We start from the raw sequence: 18,242 nt of genomic DNA on the forward strand, positions 1-18,242 counted from the left end.
CATTTGCCTGCCATGGTCTCTTTGTAACTTTAATAATGCCCTTTTTGATTCTCAGGAGCATCTAGGTGTAGATAATAGAGTACATGGTCACCGTATCCAGTGGGCATGCACCTGCCGGTCAGTGACAAAAACCATCCTGCTAGAGTTGAGAAAGAAGCTACCTTTTGGGGATACCATTAGCTTTTTATAGAAGAGAGACATGGAAATTATTTACGTGATAAAAGATTTCACAACTTCATTGGAATGGGCAGCTTCACTGGGTGCCATTTCGATAATGATTTATTTCAGTCTACGTGCTTTCCGATAATGTCACCATCTCGAAAGAAGAAATAATCTGTGTCCTGCAGAACGACTTTGGTGTCTCTGTATTCTGGGAGGAGAAATTTACCTCCACCTTTGCTGCTCACTGGTTGAATCTCTCCAGTCTTTAGAGTCTGATCCAACAGCAATGACTGTTGCTTGCAATATTTTTCCTTGAGATTTTTCTGGAAGCATAATATGTCCTTTGGTTACATTTGGTTTCAGCTATACTCCTTTAGGGAAGGAGCTTTCTAACTGCCTGTCCTGCCAGGACTTTGGCCACTGTAGTTCATCCTCTACTACACTGGTTTGTTTGTTTTTTTTTTTTTTTAAACATACTCAGGGATTTACCACCTGAGAACTTTAACCATCTTCGAATTTACTTTTAAGGAAATGTTTATAAACATCTAGCTTCTGCTTCTTGATCCAATCTGAGCACTTAACGGGGAGATGGCAGGGAAAGAGTCTAGACAGTCTCCAAGTAACCTCTCGGTTTCCCACAATCCCACTAAGCCCATCTCCCGTAGTACTTCTGGAGCATTTGAGGCCAAATGAATATGCTTTGTTATTTCTCTATGGTTCAAATAGCAAAATATCACTGCTTCTATTTGTATGATTCTAGGCATGCATGGTGGGGCAGAGAGCTACCTGTCTCCCTTCACTTAATAAGGAAAAACCAGAACAACGTGGGACCCATGACAAGGATGTCAGGGAGGGGTTGAATATGTCCTCTCTCTACTGGTCAGTGGTTCTCAAGAAGGATCTCCAGACAAATAGCATTAGCACCACTTGTTGGAAAAACAAATACTTCAGGCCCCACCCCAAGTGCCCAGCAATCTGTTTTAACCAACCCTCAGGGACTCAATAGAGTTTGAGAACCCCTGTTCTAGTTATACTGCCTTGGCAAAAATTGGAGTTCCACATTGTACTCAGGAAGTGAAAACGAGGCACGAAGGTGAGTTGATAAGTACCCTGTCCAAAGCGGCTTCTTCTCAGGAAAGTATGAAAGCCCCAAGTGAACTTGATAGCACTGGGCTAAGGGATAATGGCCTTGGACCCTCTGTGCCTGTCGGGGTGCACCTGTATTGGGCCATGGTACTACTGAGCCTTGTCATTGCTCAGCCATCTCTGTAGGTAAGGGCAGGCGTACCCTCAGCCTCGTGTGACTTGTCATCTGGATGGTTCTCAGCACTCAGTTTATCAAAAGGAAGGCTTGCCTAAGTTTTGTTCTGTGTATGAATTTTATATGCCCTTCCAATCCTTTTTTTAAAAAAATGTTTAGTAAAGGGGCGCCTGGGTGGCTCAGTGGGTTAAGCCTCTGCCTTCAGCTCAGGTCATGATCTCAGGGTCCTGGGATCAAGCCCCGCATCGGGCTCTCTGCTCAGCAGGGAGCCTGCTTCCCCCTCTCTCTGCCTGCCTTTCTGCCTGCTTGTGATCTCTCTCTCTGTCAAATAAATAAATAAAATCTTAAAAAAAAATGTTTAGTGAAAAGTCTTATACATTGTTTTCCTGGAGCCAGTTAACGTTCTTCTAGTTTCACATGATCATGTAATTTCCCACGTTCTACGCTAAATGCAGGAATTATCTGGACATCACGGCTTGGGAGTTTGCTCATGTTGTTTGCTGGTTTGCATCCCGTTGGGCTGGTAGTCCGATGATGATGCTTCTGTTCCAGGTTCTTTCCTCCACTTCCTGTGTGAGCACGGGCAATTTCCTCCTCTGTAAAACCTGGGGGCTGAATGCTGGTGACTCCTCATTTCCCTTTCAGAGCTAAACTTTAAGGAAATAGAGAAAAGCCAATTCCGTCCAGTTGCAACATTTCAAATTTAGAAAACACTTCCACATTCATCCCACCTTATTTCTTCTTCAAGAACGCATTGCGGGGTGCCTGGGTGGCTCAGTCAGGTAAATGCGTGCCTTCGGCTCTGGTCATGATCCAAGGGTCCTGGGATCGAACCCCGCATTGGACTGTCTGCTCAGAGGGGAGTCTGCTTTACCTCGTCCCTTTGCCCCAACCCCCTGCTCCTGCTCTTATTTTTCTCTCTCTCAAATAAGTAAATGAATAAAATCTTAAAAAAAAAGAAAAAAAGAAAAAAAAAGAAGAATGCATTGTGAGGATGTCCCTTACAAAGAGGGACTCGCTGGGAGGATTTTGCAGACGCCCTCTTCGACCGTGGTGCTCACACAGAGTTGAGCAGGAGCAGACCCTCCCGGGTTGAGGATGGCTCAAACTGGCTGCCATTTGTTGTGCATCTTTTATGGCACAGAGCCAAAACTCAGCAGGGATTGCTATAGCCGTTGGATGACGTCATGGAGAGAACGTGACCTCCCATTGACCCGCAGGCTGGACCAGGGCGATGGGAAGCTCCTTACCCCTCCCCTGTACATTTCACTTGGAATGTACATTTCACTCAAGATTCCTACCCTAGTGGCCACTAGGCTATCTCAAGGAGGTAGCACTGAGAGTTCAGATCATCTAGAGGGCTTCCGTGACAGAACCCAGGGAAGGGCTCTCTGTGAACTTACAAGATTCCGGTGTGGAGATACAGTCTTGCCGCCGCCCAGGACAAGCCTGGTAGGTGAGTTCCCTTGCTTGCTTCAGTTTGCTGCCTACCCATCCGGAGTGGTCGGCCTCTCTCTGGAGTCTCTTTGCCCTTGGTGTCCAAGGGCCAGTTCGTGAAGCTTCTTGGGATAGTATCTTTAGTATCTCGTGGGACAAACACCATGCACATCACTTGGTGGTGGTCCTCCAGACCCTCAGAGGAAACCGAAGTGAGCAATTAGGCAAGGTCACATTGCTAGCAGGCTGTGACCCTCAGCACTGTGTTTTAGAAAGGCTCAAGGGCGGCACTCAGCCTCCCTGAGGGGTCCACATCTGGAAGAGAGAAGGAATAACACGGACAGAATCTGCAGGGGGCATCGTATGGGAGGTCTTTTGAGCGCCAGGCAGGCTTTGTTTGGGCTCACGTCGAGGTCTTCCTCTGTGTTCCCTGGGTTGGAAAAGTCACGGTCTCTCAGGTGGAGGGAAGATGTGAGATTCTACCCTGTCCTCCCCCAGGGCAGCCTGTAGTCCTGGCTCCTCCGTCTGGGGTCCGGAGATCTCTCCTCCCCTACAAAGCACTGAATAAGTCACTTCTAATCTGCATTCCGGGGACAGTGATGGTACAGGGTAATGCTCTAAGGCTGGAAACTGCCAAGTCATCTTTTTATGGAAAGTTTATTTCTATCTCTGGATTCTGAAGTTTTGCAGAATCTGCTTTGTAGGAGCCTTCCAGCCTCATTAACTTTTCCCCACTGAAGTTCCCGCTCATGGTAGGCACAAAGCAGGCGAATTAATTTGGAAAGAATGTTTCAGACGGGCAGTGGAACACAGCCATTGTTTTTGATCAGCTCGAAACTTAATTTTTATTGGCAACAGCCTTCCACTGAGGTCATTCCTGATGAAAATTCGTTGTGCTCTCTAATCTGTTGTACCAGGAGCATCGGTGTAAATGGCGTGTCCATGGTTGCTGTTCTCATTCAATTTTATTAGCAATAAAATCTTGCCAGTCCCCAGGAAACAGTTTCACATAAATAAAGGTGAAATGTACAAGTTGAAAGAGTACTTGTCAGAAAGGGCATTCCGATCTCACGACACTGGAAGGAACCAAAATGTGGCAGACACTGAATTTCTGTAGACATCGGTTTCTCTAGCAGAGATGTGACCCTCAGATGCACAAAGACAGAGGCACCAGGAACCAGTCAAATTTCCTGAAAAGATGTGAGAAAATCAGCTTTAAAAATTAGAATATAATTTGAAAGGAGGAGATGATTTGCTATGTGTAAAGTAGCGCCCTGGCAAAGTCTTCAGTGATATAAAGTTCAGCTAATCTATAAATTGGAGTTAGTAACTGTTTCTATCAATCTGGGCAAACACTTGATGTCTCTCACTTGTAAATTACAGCAGAGTCAGAGTCCTATGCCTATCATGGGGAACCAAGATGCGCCAGCGGGCAATGCTTTGCAAGTATAATTCATTCTCTCAGTGTCAGGGAACTGGGTCTTCTGGAGGCAGAGTTCTTGCAGGAGATTCTGTAGGACTCTGTCTATACCCTCTCAACCATCTGGGGGTCACCCAAGGACCCAAGGACGTTCTGGCCCCTCTTGTCTGCCTGGATCTCCCCGCTGAGGGCAGTCTCTGACTGGGAAGCATGAGGGGCCCACAGGGCAGGCCAGAAGTGCTGGGATATTAGCATCCTAAGAGTGACCCTCAGCCAAGGAGGGGGTGGGAGCCAGAAGATACATAGTTGGCTTTTTGACCCCTCATTGGGACAATTCAGAGGATCCCCAGTGGAATTAAGCTCCACAGGCCATGGCAGTGACCCACTCGTTAGAGTTTTTTTCTTGGCTTTCCCTCTTCCTTGTCTCCCTTTCCGTGTCACTTATTGGGGCTTCCTGGCATCAGCTCAGACATAAATGACTTGTAGACAATTCTCGTCTCAGAAGCTGCTTTTAGTGGAACCCAAACCAAGACAGTCATCCTGACTATTCGTTGGCTAGACGCTGAGTTACAAAATGATGTTAAGGGTGTTTCTAAAGCCTGCTGCTACGTTGGACTTACCAATGCACTGTCGTGCCTGCTAGCAGAGCAGTTAGAGAGAGGGGGAGAGAACCTGACACTTCTAATTCCCAATTTGCCATCCATGTTCAGAGTTGGTGATGAGGAAGGATCTATGAGGGTTGTCCTTGCTTCTTTTGCTGGTTGCCCGTGCAGAAGATCAACACGGGGCTTGGAGAGATTAGAATTCAGGTGGTAAATGTTCCGGGAGTCTTATTGCTATTGGTTGCCAACACTGACAGAGATTAACAGGCGGGAGGGATAGGATACAAAGTATAAAGTGAGCAGCTCCCCGCCTCCTTGGAGACACAGGACTTTTCCCAAGAAAAGTTACCTGGAGGCAAATACAGGACCTGCTGTGGGCGATCTGGGGCGGAGAGGTGACTGCGGGGGGTGCATGGCCGTCTGTCTTCAGCTGGGTCTGGAAGAGTGAGAATCAGGCGGCGGGAACAGGAATCCTTGCACGATCCTTAAGTAAATTTCTCAGAACCATTAAGTTGCGCATGGGTCACCTGTGGGCTTCATTCAGACCGCAGACTTGCCTCCTTTGGTGACTTCGGCCCAAGAAATGGAGTCGATGTGCGAGCTATCAAAAGATTTCTAAGTTCTAAAATCCTAGCTTTTCTTAAGATTGCTAGAAGATCTGGCAGCACTGGGTCTGTATTCTCCCCGGAACAATGGCTTCAGATGAGGCCCGTGGCTTCTGGTTTGCTGCAGTTCCTTCCCCTTCCCCCTCCCCCCACCTGATTGTTTCCTGTTCCTGAAGCCAAGGGTCAAGAGGTCACTGAATCACCACGCTTGCAGATTTTCCATTTTTTCCCCTGAATACTGAGCAATGTCTCTAAATGCATGCGTTTACTTAAAATGACAAAAAAGAAAGCCATCTGAGTGTGCAGATGGGAAATGTATTTTCTTCAAGGGAGAATAAAATGGTACATATTGAGCATGAACTAATTGCTGGTGGCTGAGCTAACAGCTTTCCAGGCACAGCCAGCCAGCCGCTCCCCATTTTACAGATGAAGACGTGGAGGCGGAACATCTCAGGGAAAGGCCCCAAGCTTCTTTAAGGTTCCAGCACCAGCCAGCCTGGTGCTGGAACCTTTGCTCTTTCCACCAAGCCCCAGGGCTTCCTTGACCTTGAGCTTCTCCTCCAGTGCTCGAATGTCATGATCTGGGTGTGGTAAGTCCCCACAGTCGCCACATGTAGGGGGAGGGTGGATGGGTTAGGGGTGAGGGTTGTGGGAGGGAGAGCCCGGAGACGCACCGGAAATACGGACGTACGGTCACCCCCATGACTTGAAGCCCGCCTCCCAGGACCCACAAGTCTGTTTCAGGACTTACACCAGCCCGAGCCCCCCCCCCCCCCCCCCCCCCCCGCCCCAGCCCCAGGACAGGGACAGAGAGGGGTTTCAGGAGGGGAAGTGAGGGCTGGTGTTGAGGGTGCAGGATGGACAAATCCCAAGTCTGGATAAGGAAATGCAGGCCATGAACAGGAAATCACGGGTGACTCCGTGTTCACCACTTTCTTCAGGTACAGAGCCCTGAACCACCAACCTACTTTTGAACACGCAGGGCCCCACGCAGGAGTCTGGGGGCTTCTGGGTAAACTGTCTTCTGGACATGACTGCTGCTGACGTGTCCGTAGCTCTGTGATTCCATCAGTGTCTGGAATCTGCCCAGGCTCCCAGGCTTCGAGTCCCAGCTCCCTCCTGACCAGCCCAGAGACCTTTCAGCTGTTTCTTGATTACCTGCCTCCACCCATAGGGGATACAATGAAATAACGAATGTTCAGGAAGCATTTAGTACCAAGCCTGGCGCATAGGAAATGCTTTATAAATGTTTAGCTCTGTCCAGGGTCTGTCCCTTTCCAGATGGCTCAGAAACTTTCCCCAGGACCTTCTGCTTTTTCTCCTTCCAATTGCCCACTCTCCCTTAGCCAGAGATCTCTGGAACACTCCGGCAAAACCTACGGCAGCCACATGACAGGGGCAGTGTGCTTCCCTAGCCTCCCCAGCCTTCCTGAGTCTATGAAGTCTCAGACGCTGGTTTGCCTGGGTCTGTTCCCACCTACAGGGATGCAGGGTGTGGCCACGTGGCGCATTCCAGCTCTTTCCACTAGGTGGTGCTAGCATTTCACCGAGGGCTCCGGGACCCAGGGCTGAAAAGAAGGCCCGCCGGCTCCCAGATCCTGGGACTAGAATGTGGGCTTCCCTGGGTGCGCTTTGAGAAGCTCCTCCGGCTCCTTAGCAAGGGCAGCCACAGATGAGACCTCAGGTTGGATCTTCTAAGTGGAGGAAAGGGGAAGGAGGAGACAGGACTGGGAAGGGGTGGGGTAGAAAGGGCAGGGGTAGGTGTGGTTCCCGTAGTCCTAGGTCCCCTGTCTGCTGTCCCCAGTGGAAGAAGGGTGGCAGCGGGTGAGGCCCGCGGGAGCCCTGTCATCTCCGCCTTGGGCTTCTGTCTGGGGTTGTGTCTCTGCCCATTCCCTATGTTAACTCAGCCTCTGGCCACTCTGTCACTCTCTCCGGTACCCTTGCCCCCTGTCCCCTCTGCCTCGCTGTCCACCTTCCAGAAGCCTTTCCTCTCCTCTGCTAATACCTTCCAGAACCCTCCAAGACCACGTCCTCTCTCCTTGTTCTCACTGCTCACTAGAGTCAAGCCCGGAACCACTCGAGCTTTCCTTAGACCCGGCCCTCCTCTGCAGCTTTGTCCCCACTTCCGCACGTTCCAATCTTATCTTCTCCCCCTTGGGTCACCTGAAAGTGACTGCTCCTTCTTCTGAACCCTTGTTCCATTTCTCCTGTGACCCTGGACACCTTCATCCATTCCACTGAGCCGCTCCTATGTGCAGCAAGGGACTGGACAGCGGTGAACCACACTGACTTCCCTCCCTCGGGGAGCTTTCATTCCAGGTGCTGAGCTCCGTCCGTCTCGGAGGAGTGAGCGGGCGAGTAAATAAAGCAGAGACGAGGAAGTGTGCCATGAACGAAGCTAACGGGGTCCTGTGAGAGAGAGCGCACCTGTGGGATGTGGCCTGGGGGAGTCTGCTCTCAGCAAGCTGACAGTTAAGCCGGGAGCCTAAAGGCTGACAAAGAGCCATCTTTGCAAGGGGGCTCTGGAGTGGGGCTGCTCCTGTCCGGGACACAGCATGAGTGGGACCCTGGGGCTAGGATGGGAAGGTACTGGGCCGTAGAGAAGCTGGGAGAAGGCTGGAACCCAGCACCAGAGCACAGAGTAGGCACCTCGCGAAGGGAAATCAGCAAGGCTTAAGCCCGCCCTCTAAACGTACCGTTGCTGCTTGGTGTGCGGTGGCCTGCGGGGAAGGGGAAGAAAGGAAACCACAATGCACAGAAGATGATGGCGTCCAGGACCGGGTGGGGAGGAGCTGGGGAAGTGGGCCCATTGGGGTATGCTCTGGAGATCGACGGGTGGCTCTTCCCTATCACAAAGGGATGGGGTCTCGTGTCAAGCGGACCGCTTGGGTTGGGGTGGAGGGGTCATTGCCTCCTAGGGTACTGGCAGGGACGGGTTCTGAGGCCATTGTCTGAGATGCCAAGGGTGAGATGATGGAGCATCGAGCTCTGGGGTGGGCGCAGGAGGGGCTCAGTGACCTGGACAGTTGATTTGACATTTGAGTCATAGCCTCAGAACTTCCAGAGGGCAAGGGATGGTGGTGGCCTTCCTTGGGCAAAATGAGCATCAGGATTTGATACTGTTGCGGGTCCAGGTGCCAACAGGGCTGGAGCAGGGTCCCCTCGGCTGCCTGCCACGGGCCCTGTGAGGAGCCCTCGCTGGGGCCGCAGACAGGGAGGGGCCAGGCTGAGCGGTCCCTTTTCCCCCTTTGCCCTGTGCCCACGGGGTTCTAGGCCCCTGGCTCTCATTGCTCTTGCTTAAGCACTGAGCTCCAGATCCCTCGTATTTTCCTTTTGGTGGCGGCGCCTGCGTGCTTCTAAACCTGTGGAAAGTGGAGTGCTTTAGAGTTCCGTAGTCCAGATGGCCTTGCAGAAGGGGACCGTGGGCGCCTCCCACGCCGCCCAGAAACACATCCCGGATGCCTGAATCAGATCCGAACTTCACTGCTAACAAAAATTCTGCTGGCTGTGAACTGCCTTCCTCCCGAGAAGGCTGCCCGAGGAGGCCTCGTTTACAGTGTAAATTTTGCACCTTACTAAAGCTGAGATCCACAGAGCAAGCTGGGGGTGGGTGGTGGGAGCGAGGTAGTGGCGCTATTCGTCTGGGATCTGCGATTCGATGGCAAACGCTGAGGAGGGACCGAGGGAGGGACTGGAAGCCGACAGGCCAGTGTCCTGCGCTGCGCGAATTTTGCTCTGGCCCTGCCCCTCTGGGAACGCGAGCCGCCCTCCCACCGCAGGGCCGAAGCTCCAGAAGCTAGAGAGCCCCGCGGTCTGGGAGGGCCGTGTGCACTCCCGCCGCTAGAGGGCGCCGGCACCCTACAGTGCGGCCGGGAGTGGAAGAGCCGCACAGAGCGGCTCCGGATGCACGTACTATAAGGGCTTGAACTGCGGTCTGGCATCCCCTGCACCCCCCTCCCCCACCCCCCACCCCCCACCCCTGGCAGTTCCAGCTCCGGGGCTCACGTGTGGCTGCTGCTTCCTTGGGTCTTTCGCCAAGCATCTCTGGCCCCGCTATTGGCCACGTGAGCCGTAGAGTGGGGACCTCCCGCCAGAGCCCCCACCCCGGTGGTGAACATTAGAAGGGCTCCCCGAAATGGCTCCCGTGAGTGTAGTCGGGTCTGCCTATCCAGGATCCTGTGGGTGCCTCTGGCCTCCCTACAGGGTGAATTTCCTGGGGGAGCCCCTGTCTTTGGCCCCTGTTCCCCTCTGCCCGTCAGGCCTAGCTAGGTGCACTCAGTAGGAGCTCATCAGATGCACTAGACCCGGGTGTCTCCTGGAGGCAGGCTCCGGAGCATTGCAGGCTGGGGTGGTGGCAAGGCCTTGGCAGACAATGAGTGGGCGGGAAGGTGGTGTGGCCCCAGTTCAGCTGGTCCTGCAGGGGGAGGCTCAGAAGCCAGAAGGGCTGGGGACCCCAAGCGAGGGAGGAGGGCCCAGCAGGGAGGAGGGGGTGGAGGGACCCCAGCACCTAGAGGAGGAAGAGGAGCAGGAGGAGGCAGCGGAGGGCAGTAAGCTGTTCTGGGAAGTACGGAGGATTCAGACAGGCAGGGAGGATCTACGCCACCAGAAGTTTTGGCCAGTGGCCACCCTGGCTTGCCTCTGTCCGAGAACCGACCCATGGAGTCGGCTCTGCTTCCCACTTCCAAAGCTGTTTCCTCCAGGCTGCTCTGGGCCAGTGAAACAAGCAGGGGGATGTTTCCCTTATTCTGCCCTGGACTTTAACCGTGGGGCCAGCTCTCTGGAGGACACAGGGAGAGCCACCATCCCCGGCTGCTAGGGCCTGTGTGCCCTATGGGGTCCTCAGAGGTCCTGACAGCTACGGCTCAGGCATCATGCTTCAACTGGTGTGGCTTTCACCACCAGCACCTCTGAACGTGGGCAACCTTGGGGTGGGTCTGCTTCAAGGTCTCGGATCCCCCGCCTCACCATGTGGGCTGTGGGTGCCCTGGGAAGGCTGCATTTTCTTCTTCCAGAGGACATAGCTTCTGTCCCGACAGCTGGAGGACGATGCTTATGGGCTAACCTCCAGCCACCGTTTCTCAGGTCTGACGATAAAACCTCACTGTGTATAGGGCTTGTCTGAAATGTTAATATATATGATTTTTCAGTGTCGTTGGCAGAGGGTCATCATCATAAAGAGAGCCTTAGCGATGGACATTGTCCAGAGCCTGTGGACTCACGCAGAGTCTGTGTGGAACACGAGGGAGTCCAATGAATGGAAGGCCCGTGGGTAGGAGGTAGCAGCCATGCTTCTGAAGGCCAGGCTGGTTAGAGGAGGTGCTGTGCCTATGCAGCCCCAGCAGACACCAGGAGGTAGTGGGCCACGGCCAGCTTTCTATTCATTTCTGCACTGCAGTATGATAGTAAGTGTGACTATTTGGGAGGAGAGGCTCAGAGAGGTTTAGATTCTTGCCCAGGGCCACACAGCAAAGCAGAGACAGAGCAAGGCTCGGGACACAGATTCCTCCCTTTAGATCTTCAGAGTTCTTTCGTCAAAGTAGTTATCCACTTGGTCCAATCATCTTCACTGCATGCTTACTGCGTGCTAGGTGCCGAGGACAGCTTGGGGTCTGATGGGAGATGCTGACAAGGTGACAGGCTAGGACCACATAAGGATGATGGGTACACAAGGTGACAAGCCCAGGCAGGACATCAGCGTGGCTCAGAGGAGGAACGCACCTTGGCTGAGTTGGGTAGCAAGCAGGACTTCCTAGAGGAAGTAAAAAGTAGTTAAGCTTTGATGGAAGAGAATCCAATAATGTGATACCTCATTGAGAATGTCCCAGCAGAAACAGAGTAAACACTAACGAAAGGACAGGTAAGTAGCCGAAGTCACTGACATCTTGGAGCTCTCACTAGACTGTAGTCTCTGGGAGCAGGAATCTGTAGCCCAAGGTGACTGGCTCTGGGGGAATGGGGAGTGGCCAGGGACCTCCGGCTGGTTGGTGGTGGGGCTGAGATTCTGCTGGTCTGAGGCCTCTTGCTTTCCTTTGTAAAAAAAATTCCTGCTCATCATGGGAAATTTCAAACATGTGCGACAGTGGAGAGACGAGTGTGACAAAGCCGTACGCTTGCATCAGCCGGCTTCAACAATCGCCAACTTCGGGCCAATTGTGTTTTGTCTGTTTCCTCCCTGCTCCCCCACCTCCGGATTTTTTCAGAGCAAATCCCTGACATCGGATCATTTTATCTGTAAATATTTCAGCAGGACGCTCTAAAGGATAGTGAAACTTTAAAAAAACATAATCGCAATAGCATGATCACACCTAAAAACAGCAGTCATTCTAGTCGGTGTTCAACGTTCAATTGCTAAAAAAAAATTTTTTTTTAACAGTTGGTTTGTTCAAGTCAGGATCCCAGCAAGAGCCACACGTTGCAAGCAGTTAGGTCTTTCAAGCTTCTCTGGAGCTGTATTTTTTCCCTCTCCTGTCCCTCTGCCTTGCAGGGTATTTGTCAAGACAGCTGGTGGTTTCCCACACCTGCCGTTGGCATCCTCAAGGTCCTGGGTGACCTGTTCCTCTGTCCCCTGTACTTCCTGTAATCTGCAAGTCTGGAACTTGGATCTGGAGCCTGGATCCCATTCAGGTGCAGTTTTGGTATCTCTGGCATTCTTAAAGCCCAAAAGCAAAAGGCCACCTGCTGAGCACCGTGCGCGTGTGTGTGCGTGTGTGTGTGCGTGTGTGTGCGTGTTGGCCGGTGTGTCCACATATGTGTGCATGTGCCTGTGGGCTACTTTCTGCCCTCTTTGGTCACTTCCCGGCAGCCACTGCTTTCCACTGTTCATAGAACTCCTCTCAAGGTTGTAAAACTCCTTCAAGATTACTTGCCAAACAAAGAGAAGGCCAGGAAACCGTACAAGTATCTTGTTTCTTGAAGTCAGTTCCTGCGATGCTGCCACATGAAAGAAAGCCTTCGTCAGCGCGTACAGCATTCTTTGCGACGTCTGCATGTGAGTTTCCTCCTGCGGCCTCCCTCCACGGCTCATCTTTTGACCCAGGGTCCTGAGGATCCAGACTTCTCCCCTGCTCCCTCCCATCATTCTGTGCCAGCTCTTTGCCAAAGCTGAGAAGTCAGATGTGAACCTCTGGTTCTGGCCCTAGGGTCCTGGGGGCTGAAGTGACAGCAGTCCCCCTGAGTGCCCTGGAAACAGGAGAAGGGCCGACAGAAGATCGGGGAGCACAGGGCTGCTCTCTGCCTCTCCCGATGAATGGGGAACCCCACGCAAGCCAGTGACAGAGCATGAAGGGGACCGCCGCGCGTGGAGAAAGAGGCCTCGAGCTCGCCTTCTGGGCTTCCTGTTCTGGCTGCAGACCTGTGTGCTCTGTGAGCCATTCCCCGACCCGCGGGATCGGGGAAGAAATACCCGTGGGGAGGACAGTGGCATTTCAGACCCTCACAGTGTGTCTGGGTCCACGACGCAACCACTGGGAGGCATCCTTGATCCCTCTCTTTGGTCCCTAACATCCCTTCTGTGGCCAACGGTGCCGACTCCGCTTCCCACACAGATTTAGAATTTGTCCCCGCGTGTCCATCTCCGCTAGCCCAGCCCCCACCCGCCATCCCCTCCCCACGGCTCCTCCCACCCTTGCTTACCCTCCTCCTCACCCTAACCCAGCCCTTACCTCCAGCTGGAGTCATAGTTTTCGAAACATAAATCCTAACCAACCCATCCCCTGCCTAAAAATCCTATGGTAGGTGGACTGGTTTCCCCAAAACTCATGTCCACGCAGGACTCAGAATGCGACCTTATTTGGAAGTAGATCCTCCTGGATGAAGTTGGGCCGCAAGCCCAGCGACTGGTGTCCTTCTAAGCAGAGGAGAGGACGGGGAGAAGTAGGTCCTGTGAGGCCAGGCCGATTGGAGTGATGCCCACCAGCATCTGGAAACCGCCCGGCATCTGGAAACCCGGCATCTGGAGGAAGGCCCAGATGGCTGGTAGCTTCTAGAAGCTGGGAGAAAGCATGGAAGGATTCTTCCCTAGAGACTTCAGAGGGAGCATGGCCCTGCCAGCACCTCCAGTTTGGATTGTGCCCTCCAGAACTGTGAGAGAATGAATGTGCATTGGTGGGACTTTGTGATGTCAGCCCCAGAAAATGACACAGACCCTTAATAAATGCCATTTGAAATTGTACTCAGAATCAGGTGGCCCATCGTGCTCTGGCCACGCCCCCTGTTCCACCTGTCCTGCTGACCGCCCCACAGGCTCTCCTCCCAAGGCCAGTTCCCAGGGCGGCCCCCGCAGCGGGTGCTGACCAGCGTCAGACCCGTCCGGGTCCCTCTGTCACCCCGTTGTAACTTCCTTCATGGCACCTATTCCGGATTGTCATCTGAAGTAGGCTGTGATCTTGTCCGCTTGCCGGCTCGGCGGCAGGCTTGTCCTTTTGTCCTGTGTCCCCTGGCTCCTCAGACTGGGTCTGGCACACAGTAGGTGCTTTCTTCAACATTTGCTGAATAAACGAGCCCAACCTACGCACGTGGCAATGTTTCACAGGGTGAGGCGGGGCAGGAGGGGAGGTTGGAAACGACCCAATCCATGGTCCCCGCGTAGGGCACGCTGATGAAGGTAGGTCAGGGTCAGCAGCTCTGTTTCACTGCGGCCTCGGGGTGCCACGTGCTCACCACTATGAGCTGGATTCCTCGGCTCTGCCCGCCTGGGAGTCATACCCGGCATCTGAGCAGGAAGGGCCTCCCGGGCTCTCTGTGCTGTGATGTTTGGGTCCCAGACAGAGGGCAGGGGATCCTGATTTACACGAGCCACAGACCTTTGGGGCAGCGGCTGTGCTGAATGATATCACCCGACAGGAGATTTACGGCCCCGGCAAGATGCTAGAGCCTCCAGGAGTGGCTGCTCCAACTCCGGGTTTACAGATGGGCCCGCAGAGCCTGTGACTTGCTCAGGGTCAGACTCGGGCATCCTCCCCTGGGGTGGGGCTGGGCTGGAATCTGGGGGTCCCCTCGGACTCTTCTGGACTCCCCAAGGACATTCCTCAGGAAAGCAGTCAGAGCCAAGCAGATAACATTCTCCGTGTCCACACCCCCCCATGCTTGAGGGGGAGGCCTGGCTTTTACTTAAAGATACTAAAGGTGACAGTTCGATTTTATTTAAAAGTTAAGCTTTTGAAAACCTCCCCGTTTTCCCACCGACAGAGCCAGTGCGGAGAGGTTGGTGCTGTCCTCCTCCCGCCCCCGCTGTCCTTCTGGTTCTTTGGTGTCAGGGAACCTGAGCCTGACAGGGGTGGACGGGAGCTGAGGGGCAGGCACAGAAGAGGCCTGCGAGCTCCTTCACCTGTCCTGATTACTCATGCGACTGCCCGCTGCATCCAAGTGGGACCTAAAGCCCTGGCTTTGTGCCGGGCCCGCGGCCCAGCCTCGTGAGGGCGATGGATGCAAGGGACAGCCAGCGACGGCTGCAGAACCGGCAGCTCGGATACCCCTTTCTGTGATTCGCGCCACCACCTGCCTGGGCGCCGAGAGCCCGCCCAGGCCCCCCTGCTCAGGTCGGAACCCTCTTCATCATCCTTGACTCTGAGCTCCCTGGCCCAGGCCATCCAGCGGCAAGCGCTGTGGACTTGATGTCTACGGTGTGTCTCCAGCCCCCCTTTGCTCTCTACCACCATGGTCACCGCCGCAGCACAGCACCGCCTGGCCGCCGAGCTCCCCTTTCCCCGGGGCCCTGCTGCCACTCCAGGCTCTGCCAGAGCTCCCGCTTCCCACGCGGCTGGTGCGAGGGGCCATGCTTGTAAGAGGGCACACACTCCAGTCATGGAAACTCGCTGCTTAAATCTGCCCATGGCTTTCTGCAGCACTTGGAGTAAAGTTCTGACTCCTTGGACTGCCCACAGGGAAGGTCTGCCCATGCAGGGACCCCCGCCGGGGCTGACAACCCCTTGAGCACCCCACCGGCACTGCCTTCTCGGCTCCCAGCCCACCCTGGCCCTGGGGTTCCCTCTGCTGGGAGGTTCTCTCCTCTTGCTTTCTGGGGCTGGCTTCTGCCCACTCTCCCAGCCTTAGCCGACCTGTTACCTTCTTAGGGACGCACCCTCTGCCTCTTTACTCTGCACGCCTTGTGCCCAGGGGTCACCAGCCTGCGTGGGCTCATTTCATAATGAGGCTTTACTGGAACATAGTCATACCTGTTCCATTGCCTTTGGGTTAGAGAGACAGAGCCAAGAGATTGAGACACAGGCCGGAAGGTCCGCAAAACAGAAAATAGGTACCATCTGGCCCTTTTTAGAAAACAAAAACAAAAACAAAAACAAAAGCCAACTTGTTGACTCCTGTTCTAGCTCAGACTTTTGCTTGCTTTTTTATTGTCTTTTTTCACATACAAGACTCAATTTTTGTTTTGGCCTTTCTTCCCATAAAAATGTGAATTCCTTGAGCGTAGGGCATTTATGAGAGGGATGGCACCTGTACACCCAGTCTGAGTGTGGGGATGGGCATATATACCCGGCATTCAATTATTGACCAAAACAAAAAAGAACTACAATGTTATCCAATATTTTTTAGGACTAATCAAGTAATTAACTATTGATCAGATTAGTATTTTTGGATTATGTTGAGCCTACTTGCTCTAAACACACGTACATACCCCCTGGGTGGGACAGATGAATGTTGAGTGTGTATGAATGTCACTGTAGCTCAGTTGTCACAGCTGAGCACGGACTCTTCTGTTTCTCTCCCAACCTGATTGGCCTCCCAGATAATCTTTGAGAATGAATTGTTTATAAAGGGTAAAAAAAAAAAAAAATGAGGAAAACATTTCCCTTGCCAGGAGCAAACAGGATGGACAATGGAGAATGGGTTGGTTTCTGCAAGAGGGAAACTGAGCCCAGGACCATGTTCTGGATACCTTGATGCCATGAACTTGTTACACAAATGGCCTCCTTTTCTTTAGAAGAAGGTGGATTATAAAGTATAGCTAACCAAGTAGGAGAGCTGGTTTTCCCTCTGGGCCATAGTGTCTTTATCTGGAAAATGGTTTCTGAAGCGTACAGATTACTGTTTAATTTCCTGGGGCTCTTAGGTGAGAGTCAGAGTCCCTGTGTGTGACCAGGTTATTCTGACTCGTAGTCAGACCCACTGGATTAAAAAGGGTGTGGATTTTCTCCCATATCTCCTATCATTATTATTATTTTTTAAGATTTTATTTATTTGAGAGAGAGAGAAAGCACTAGTGGGGAGGAGGGGCAGAGGGAGAGGGACAAGCAGATTCCCCGTTGACCTGGGAGCTGGACTGGGACTCGATCTCAGGACTCATAGAATCATATCATATTAACTGATTGTTATTTCTTTTTCCTTCTTGTCTTTTCCTTCTGTCCATCAGTGGGAGTCCCGTCTTTCTCCATAGGCCTCCCTGTGAGAGCAGAAAGAAGGGAAAACTCTCTCTTCCTGGTTTTTGAATTTCAAAAGCCTAGAAAGGATTCATATCAGAGGAAATAAGACATGTGAGATTAAGACCTTCTTCCCGTCCCTGCCTCTGATCAGAAAAAGACTCTCAGGCTGCACGCAGGGAGGCAGCTTGATGGGGATGAAGGTAAGGAGTAGACTTGGAAAGATCCCACGAGGGCTTGGCTTTCCGCTCCCCAGGCCGAGCCCTGGGGAAGGAGCCACCTTGGCCGAGATACCTGAGGGCAGAAGAGACTTGAGTCTGTCATCCGCAGACGCAGCAGGACCTCAGGGGAAAAACTGTATCCTAATGAGTCTTGATGAAGAACTCCCTGATTGCCTCAGTTTATCCCCAACCTAAAATGAAAAAGTAACAGATTATTCCAGAAGGGTCATGAGGCCGGCAGGGGCCTCAGGGGCGGGAATGGGGATGAGAGTAGAGACCTACAAGAACAGAAGACATCCAGACCCTCCCCCCACCACCCCACAATATTCCATGGGCCTTCTGGAAACTTGCATATGACTTCACGGCAAAAGGCGGGTGGACTGGCATTAGCTGGGGTTATTCCACTGCCCTAATCAAACAAAAATGAATAGTTTCACTCCCGGCTGATACAAATTTGAGGTTGGGATCGAAAATGGGGACAAAATGGCATATGGGGTTATAAACCCATGAGAAGCTTGGCTTGGAATAAAAATGCAGAGAGGGAGCAGGGGAGAGAGGCAGGGAGAGAAATTGCAAAATCAGTCCCCCAGCCGCCAGCAGCCCAGCTGGTAGGCAGCAGATGGGAAGGCGATGATGTGCAGATCAGGTGGTGTTAACAAGGCTGAGAGCAACCATGAGAAGCCACCTGCAGCCAGCTTTGCGGAAAATCTGGCTCCCGAGCAAGGGGCTTTGAGTAATCCATCTCGGGAACCACTGAGCCATGAACTTGTTAAGTGGTATCCGCTGGAGGTCTGATCATCTTACACTCAGCTGTAAGCGGTCATGGAATCTCTGGCCCCGGAAACCCAGATGGTGCCAACGGCGCTGGTGGTCGCACGGTCCTGTTGCAGCGAGCACGCACTGCAGCAGATGCCTGGGTTGGCAGCTCCCGGGTCAGCCGAATGCATGATGCTGGCACTCCCAAGAGCTCTGGAGAGGTGCGTCTGCTCGCTGGACGAATGCCGCTTGCCTCCTGCCCATGTCTGCTCTCCGCGGACCAGCCTCTGCCTCTCTGCTCCCGTGGAGCCTGGTGCTTCTGCTTGCTTCCCTCTGGAAGGGCCAGGCCGGTCCTGATGAGCACTGTAAGCAGAAGGGATGGAGGGCAGAGCAGAGTGGATGCCAG

Source organism: Mustela lutreola, chromosome 4, assembly GCF_030435805.1.
Source record: "Mustela lutreola isolate mMusLut2 chromosome 4, mMusLut2.pri, whole genome shotgun sequence".
NCBI classification, from domain to species: Eukaryota; Metazoa; Chordata; class Mammalia; order Carnivora; family Mustelidae; genus Mustela; species Mustela lutreola.